Here is an 8,728-nt window from a genome sequence, read left to right on the forward strand (position 1 = left end):
GGTTAATCCTCTCCTACACCTGATATCCTGCATGCAACCAACATCCAACTGCCTCCTACTAATGGTCTCTAGTACTTTCCCTGCTCTACTCTTCAAATAACCCACATTCAATGATACCAGTCTGAACCCTTTGGGTGATTTAATTTCATTAGGCTTGCTTTTATTATTGTTTTTTCATGTTGTTTTTGTTGGAATTTGGTAAAATAAAGGAGACAGACAGACCACAGGCCCTGCCCACCTGCACAGTTCCAAGTTCCAACATGGGACCCGGTACCCATATCCCACCAGCCGTGGCCAGTGACTGTGGCAGTGGCCTTGGGGCACCCTACCAAGATAGCTACAAGGACCCCCTCCGCGTGTGCCTTGGCACTGTAACTGCCTCACTATTGTACACCAGCCGATAGGGCAGCTTCCTGGGGCACTACCCCAGGTTCAGGCTCCTTTTAATTGGGTGAACTGTCAGCTTGGGAACTGCAATGTCCTGTACCCTCTGGCACAAATCTGAGTTCCATCCTATCTTGGTCATAAAAACTACACTAGTGAATTCCACACTGCACCCTCTCCCCCCGCCAGGGGTTCCACTAGGTAGCAGAGGCAAAGTGTTCTGGCTGCATGTCTTTGCTGGCGTCAGTCCCTGTGATGTAGTGGGGTACATTGTGTGGTACGTAAATTCATATAAGGTAGTGCATGAGATAGAGATAAGTGTTTGGGAGAGTATGCTAGGCATGGGCATGATTATGATTATAAATAAAAAAAATCATAAAATCGAGGGCTCTGATTATGTAATCATAATCAAATCATAATAAAAAATTAGGCAAGCAGCGTAATCATAATCAAATCATAATAAAAAATTACGCAGCAGCATTAATCATAATCAAATCATAATCATATTTTTCTTGACAATAATCAGTGATTAAAATGTGATTATTGTGATTATTTCTTTGTATTTTCCATGGAGCAGTTTTTTTCAAGTAAATTAGCCAGTTACATACATGTTCCAGGTCCAAGTATGTTTTAAAAGCTTAGCAGTGCACCACCTTACATGTTTGTACTTGTTTATCTCCCATGATATATCAGTCAAATACACACAGAGCCTATACATGTTCCAACAAGCTTGAAATATATGGCACCACCCAACATGTTTGTACATGCACATGCTGCTGACTATATAAGGCAGACATCTGGTAGAGAATCATCACTCCACTCCAGTCCTCAACAAGTACATCTCCATATCATCATGGGGCCACCAATACTGGACCATTTTCATGGCAGCTCCAAGGCAGATCCTACTACTCAAGTGAAACTGAAATGCAAGCACTGTGACAAGTTTGTTAGTGGTAACATTTGACAAACTTCAGATTTCCATACTCACATGAAGGTAAGATAACTTATAATTGTATCATTATGTACAGTACTAACAACTTTCTATTGGAAATGAGTTAAGCTGCTTGTTAATACTGTACTATTCTACAGTGATGGATCTACATTCACACTTGGGATTCAACCATATCACTATGTGATCAGTAGGACTCATGCTAATCACATGGTCCTGAATTCAATCCCTGGAGGGATTGCTTGTTATTAGATTACTTGTATTTGCATCCCCAACCAATGATGTCTGTAAACTGCCTCTGGATCTCTAATGGTAAGGGGTGAATGTGTATAAAATTGTGTTCACCATCTTCCTCGTAGTCATATGGTTAAATCGCTCGGATTCACATGGATGTGCTGGAATACTGTCATTATGTATCACCTCTTACTGCCACATTTCTGCATGCATTGTAGGTGTACTAAATTTATGATGTTTAAATGATTAAAGAAATGGTATTAAATAAAATGCATATAAAGGATATAATCCACACACCATTACAGTTGAGAGTGCTAGTTTTGAGAACACAATAATTGATGGTATAATAATGGGTGCTCTTGGATAACAATGTATAAATTAGTGTGTCAGCCAAACAAATAACACAGAATGCACTCTGTATGTGTGTGTGTGTGTGTGTGTGTGTGTGTGTGTGTGTGTGTGTGTAATATATACTGCAATTTATTCTGTACTTTTTACTTGCAGAAACATCATCCAGATGTCAAGATGGTCAGCAACGTGGAGTCAGCAACAACAACTGGCAGAGCACTTGGTCCAATAATTGACTTCGGGGTATCTTGTACTAAGAAAAAATGGAGCAACAGCGATGCCCGCCAAAAGGAAATGAATAAGTTACTGGCTTGCTTCATTGGCGGCTCTCTCCAACCTCTTTCAAGAGTTGAGGATCCTAACTTTCAAGCCCTTCCAAACAAGGCTCAGCCCTGCTACAGTATCCCAAGCTGCAAGGAGCTCAGCAGCAAGCTTCTCCCCTCTCAAACTCAAAAAATACAAGAACATCTCCGTGACAAATTTCGTTCTGTTGGGTATCTTTGTGTTACAGTTGATCTTTGGACAAACAGACAGATGCGTCCGTACATTGGGATCACATGTCATTTCATTGGAAACTTCCAGCTCCAGTCAACAGTGTTAGTTTGCAGGAGATTCAAAGGGTCCCACACTGCAGAAAAGATTCATGCCACATTCACTGAAATCATCACTAGTTTTAACCTAGAAAAGAAGATTCTGACAATTGTACTGACAGTGCCAGGAATATGCTTAAAGCATTTGTGACACTTCCCGGTATGGATGAAGCAGACACTAATCAAGACAATGAAAGTGAAGAGGAAGATGATGCCTTTGACACTCCTGATAACAATGAGAAGTTCCTGGAGCTCTTGCCTGGGCATGTCGGATGTTTTGTTCATAATTTACAAAATACTGCGAAAGATGGGCTTGAGGAAGCAGGACCAGTATCAGAAGTCAGTGGAAAAGCCTTACGTCTAGTATCACACATTCGTCATTCTGCACTAGCATCTGACATTCTTGAAGATGAATGCAGACCTCAGACCAAAAATGCAACCTGATGGAACAGTAGTAACAAGATGCTTCACTCCCTTCTGAAGATTGATCCAGTCAAGCATGATCAGTTAGATTGTCCAGTAAAGCTAACCAAATATGAACTTAATCTCATAAAGGAAATAACAGACTTCTTGATACCATATGAAGTAGCAACTCTAGAGTGTCAGGGAGAGAATGTTGTAACATCAAGCAAAGTAATGCCATGTATTCGTGGACTGAAAGCTGAGCTCGATCAACTATCACAGACATACAAATCAAAGATGATTACTACTTTCAAAAGCTCAATCGAGAGAAGGTTGAAGATCTATGAAGACATGGAGATGTTTCAGCTGGCTTCACTCCTAGATCCGCACTTTAAGGTGGACTGGTGCTCACCAGAAGAAGTCAAGGTCATGAAACCTCTACTGAGGTCTGAAGTAGATGAAATTACACCTAATGAAGAGAAGGGTTCCCTTCAGGAAAATAAGGACACCCCACCAAAGAAGAAGTACAAGCTGTTCAGATTTATGGTACCATCAGCATCAACAAGCTCTTTCCTATCTACATCAACTTCATCTCCATCACAAGTAGAATCCTACCTGAGTCAGCCAACAGTAGATGATGATAATGATCCCCTTCTCTTCTGGCAACAGAATCAGTAAACATTACCTGAACTAACAATACTGGCTCTCCAATATCTGTGTATCTTAGCATCATCAGCTCCAGTTGAGAGACTTTTCTCTATTGCTGGGAAAGTCTTTCGTCCTGAGCGATGCAAAATGACAGATGTTCGCTTTGAGGAGTTGATGTTTATCAAGTGCAGCCAACATGTAATTGAGAAGTAATGTAGCTTACATCAACTAGCCTACAAGAAATCAAGTGTATAATCATACTTTTCAGTTTTATATTTATCTTGCATTGAGCAGTTCTTTGTTTTCATTTTTGCTGTGCACAACAAATTAATACACTTACGGAGGACTTGAGGAACCATGATTTGAAATGAATTTGTAGAAATAATGTATTATAGCAAAAACCAATAAAACCCCTTGCACAAAATGTAAGTTTTTAATACCATTAGTTAGTGATTAAAATGGTTATTACTGTACTCAAATATGGAACAATGCACTTATCTATCTATCTATTACCAGACGCCATACTCCCATAATGGGTGGCCATTTGACTTTGAGTTATTTGTTTTACGGGGAGGGGCACTAACCCTCCACCAACCCACTTGTTGACATGTAGGGAGCACATATGGTTTGGTTATATGGTTACCACCCAGCGTTGTAAATGGTTTCCTGGCTTACAGGAAACCATTTGGCTTGTCACTCAATGTAAAGCCACCCGTAAAGGAAAGAAAAGCAATAAGAGGAGACAGGAAAGATGGAAAAAATAGGAAGACAGTGCATCTAATAGATGTAATTTGCTAACTATTTAGGCATTGTCCTTAATCATTGCTAATAATTATTTTTCTATAAATAATCACCGTGAAATGTGATTATAATCATAATCTAATCATAATCATGCACAAATAGAAAAAATCTAATCATAATCAAAATTACAAAAACTAATCATAATCAAATCATAATCAGAAAAACGAAAAACAAGTAATCATAATTTAATCACAATCAAAAAATATTCCAGATGATAATCAGAATCAAATCATAATCATTTTTTGTAATGATGCCTATGTCTGGAGTATGCTGGCCTGCTTTCTGTATTAGTGTCACACTGAAAAGGTCAACAGAGGGGATGGTCAGGATATCCTGATTGCTAGTGAAAGAGGAGCTCAGGGTCTCCCTGTCACCAGCAGACTTATCCTCCTCGGGATACCTCCCTGAATGGCTGGTTCTACAGCTTACTGAATGGATTCTATCAATGATGGCCTAAACAGTCATCCATGCATGTTAGCAGTGAATGGGTCATAGTCTGAGGCAGCCATTTCTTAAATGGATACCAATTTTAATTGCACAGTTGATATTTCCATGTACAGCTGGGCACTTGAAATGTACTCTATGCCTTTTTGTATTTATGTTATACCATGTTATCTCATAATGTTTTCTTTCAGAGGTGTGAGCAAACAGTTATGTCAACACTAGTCACAACATTACGTCTTACCTGCAACAGTGTGCCAAATCTTCTGCTACGACAGGGTTTTAGGACCTTAACCAAAGAGAGTCAGTCAGGTGTGCACTGCCTATCCAGCATATCCGACTACATATATTACAGGAGTTGTTCAGGTATGCCAGAGAAGCCAGCAATAAGCTTTTACTTCCAATAAGTAAGCATAGTTTTAGACAAGTGAGGCTGCTTGCCATACAGTTGCTCATTTGTGGTGTTGCTACATCATCACAGATGTTTATAGAGTACTCAGATTCTACTGTAGATAAGTAGGTATCTTAAAAACTGAATGCTAAAGATGACTAACTAAATATTCATCTCCCTGTCAGGTTCAAGTGGACCGTGGGAACCATGGATAAAGCCAAGTAAGAATAGAAAAGAGTCAACAAAAGATCCTGTTGTGTCATCTAAGCAGTCTAGAAAACCACATGCATTGTATGATGATCAGCATCAAAGGAACCATAAGCCAGAGTCAAGTCACCCTGATGATTCTTTTCTGGCTGATGGAATACAAGATTGTTTGGACCATCCTAATTCTTTTGATCACCATACTCCAATATCAGATCACTCTGCTGCCTCTAAAAGGGAGACCTTTATATCAAGCTATCGTATGTCATATGATAGACAAATGTCATTACCAGACAGCTGGTCCTCACATAATAGACAGACCAGTATATCAGACCATCCAGCATCAAGTGACAGAAACGCCTCAGTATCTGACCACATTCCTTCAAGTAACAGAGTGACTAGTGTATCAGACCACTTTTCTTCATTTAATGGACAGTTGAAAGTTGCATATGCTGCTGACAAAGGGAGAGATTTTAGCAGCTCCAGACCACTAACAATCAGGGAGATTGATGGCTCCGATTCCTTTGATGACAGCCAGGCCTCCCCTCTCCCAAGCCAGAGGAAACGTCAGCACAGCGATCTCCTGCTAGCAAAGATTAGAGAGTGCCGGAACTCGGGTGATGTATATAACATCCAGCACTGCCATAAGGAGGTGATGGGGATCCAGCACATATTAGCATCCCTGGATAAAATTGCAACATTCGTCAGTGATGGGTTTGTTTCATGTTCTTGTAAATTAATACTGATAAGGATATTATTGGTCAGTTTCATTATTCTGCTTTTACCATTCATACTTGTATATAGTAATTTCCTTATTAAGAGTTGAAGTTGCTGATAATTTAATACCTGTTTTCACTTCAACTTCCTGTATCATCATATCCGTGTACAGTACGGCACCAGGGTTCGCACCTAATGGGGACTGTGAATAGTGCTGTGAAAGTTGATTTCACCAAAGTTGGGGCATTGACCTTACGGTAAATTAGCTAATAGGGACTGGGCCCATAAGAAAACACTCCCCCCGAGTGTATTTCCTATTTTGAATATGTCCTAAAGTGACCTGAAATGTTGTTATTAACACATTAAGTCATAAAGAAATTAACAATAAAACATAAAAAAATCATAGAATACAATACTATCTATCTATCTATCTATAGCCCGACGCCCTAATCCCGCAAAGGGTGGCCACAGACAAAACACCTCCAAGTCGCTCTGTCACCCACCATTTGACAACCCTCCCCCCAACTCACCCCCCCCTCCCTCATATACCTTTCTACTCGATCCCTCCACCTCATCCTCGGTCTGCCTCTCCCTCTCCCTCCCTCCACGTCACCTACATATACTCTCTTAGTCAGTCTTTCATTTTCCATTCTCTTCACATGTCCAACCACCTCAGTGTATTTCACCTAATCTTCTCAACCACATCCACATCCACCCCACAACTTTCCTTCACTTCTTCATTCGTCAACCTGTCCCTCCATGTCACTCCACATGCTTCTCTCAAGTAACTCATTTCCACTACTCTCACTCTTGACTTGTTCCCCTCTTGCAAGGTCCATGCCTCGCTTCCATACGTCAGGATAGGGATCACAATACTATCATGCAGTGACTTCTTAACTTCCCTACTCACCTCCCTATTTCTCATCACTGCTTTCAGTGTACCAACAACCTTCCTTCCCTGCTGTACCCTTTCACGCATTTCATCCCCCAAAGTTCCATTCTTACTCATCACACTACCCAAGTACTTGAATGCACCCACATTCTCCATATCCTCACCATCCAACCTCACTTCACACTCTGTGACTTCATTCCTCTCAAACACCATAACTTTACTTTTGTTTACATTATCTTTCAGCTTCCTCCTCCTACACACTGTCCCAAATTCATTCACCAAACCTTGCAACTCCTATTCATCTTCACTCAACAATACTGTATCATCAGCAAACAGCAACACTGGAATCTTCCAAATCACACCCTCATTCATTAGAGCCACCCCCACATCCACCGCCCTACCTTGCACCTCCTTTACAACCCCATCCATGTATATATTAAACAGCCATGGAGACATCACACGACCCTGTTTCAGTCCCACATTGAGATCAAAGAACTCACTCAGCTCGGCATCCACTCGCACCGTAGCCCTAGCTCCTTCGTGCATACTCTTCACAGCACTCAACAATTTCCCCTCCACTCCATATATTCTTAATACCTTCCACATACCTTGCCTATCTATTCTGTCATAAGCTTTCTCCAAGTCCATGAAGGCAGCATACACTTTCCTTCCCTTCTCTAGGTACTTTTCCACTAAACATCTTGGAACAAATATCTGATCTACACACCCGTTTCCCTTCCTAAATCCCCCTTGTTCTTCTCCAACTAGCTCCTCTGTCATATGCCTAACCCTATCAATGAGTATTCTACCATATATTTTACCAGTCACACTAAGAAGGCAAATACCCCTATGGTTACCATATACTTCTCTCTCCCCTTTTCCTTTGTATAAAGGAACAGTTACACCTGATTTCCAGTCCTCTGGAACCCTTCCCTCTTCCCAAGCCAATCTACACAACTTCCATATCCACTCCACAACAATCTCACCCCCATACCTAAGCATTTCACCACACACTTCATCAATTTCTGGGGGCCTTTCCCAACTTAATCTTCTTCATTGCTTCCACTACTTCCGCCCTACTGATCTCTTCCTCCCTCCTCTCATCTCTTCTTCTCCCAGCCATTCCCCAACCACTTGTACTCGCACTGCTTTCAGTCTCTACATTCAACAAATCCTCAAAGTGCTCCTTCCATCTCCTCAATTTTTCTCTCTTCTCCACCAACAATCTATTATTCCTATCTTTCACTCCCCTACTATTTCCCCTTTCACACTGCCTTACTTTCTTTACCTCCTTCCAAAACAATTTCTTACTCTCCCTCCATTTCACACTCAGATTCCTCCCAAACTCTTCATCCACTTTCTTCTTACTCTCCTTCACCAGTCTCTTAACCTCCCTTCTCCTGCTCACACATACCTCTCTCTTCTCTCTCTCATCTCCCCTATCTCTACTCGCTAACCATTCACTATATGCCTTCTTCTTTTGTTCCACAGCTCATTTCACCTCATCATTCCACCATGCTGTCCCTTGCACACCCTTGCATCTCCTCTTCACTCCACAAACCACCTCACACGCTGCGCCTATCTCTTCCTTGAATATCTTACATACGTCTTCCACCCCTTCCATCTGCTCTAGCTCATACCTTCCCAATCTTTCTTCCACTATGCTCTTATACTCTGTCATTTTCTCACTATCTTGCAATTTCTCCACTCTTCTCACAGGAGCTGCT

The 8,728-nt window shown here is 41.1% G+C and overlaps 1 pseudogene; it reads left to right on the plus strand.

Moving 5' to 3' along the window:
- The first annotated feature begins 260 nt into the window (after window positions 1–260).
- LOC145392972 (E3 SUMO-protein ligase ZBED1-like) lies at window positions 261–2,949 on the plus strand (annotated as a pseudogene).
- The last annotated feature ends 5,779 nt before the right edge of the window (window positions 2,950–8,728 follow it).

The sequence above is a fragment of the Coenobita brevimanus genome, chromosome 23 (genome assembly GCF_032717465.1).
Source record: "Coenobita brevimanus isolate Jiangsu-jjx chromosome 23, ASM3271746v2, whole genome shotgun sequence".
Classification (NCBI taxonomy): domain Eukaryota; kingdom Metazoa; phylum Arthropoda; class Malacostraca; order Decapoda; family Coenobitidae; genus Coenobita; species Coenobita brevimanus.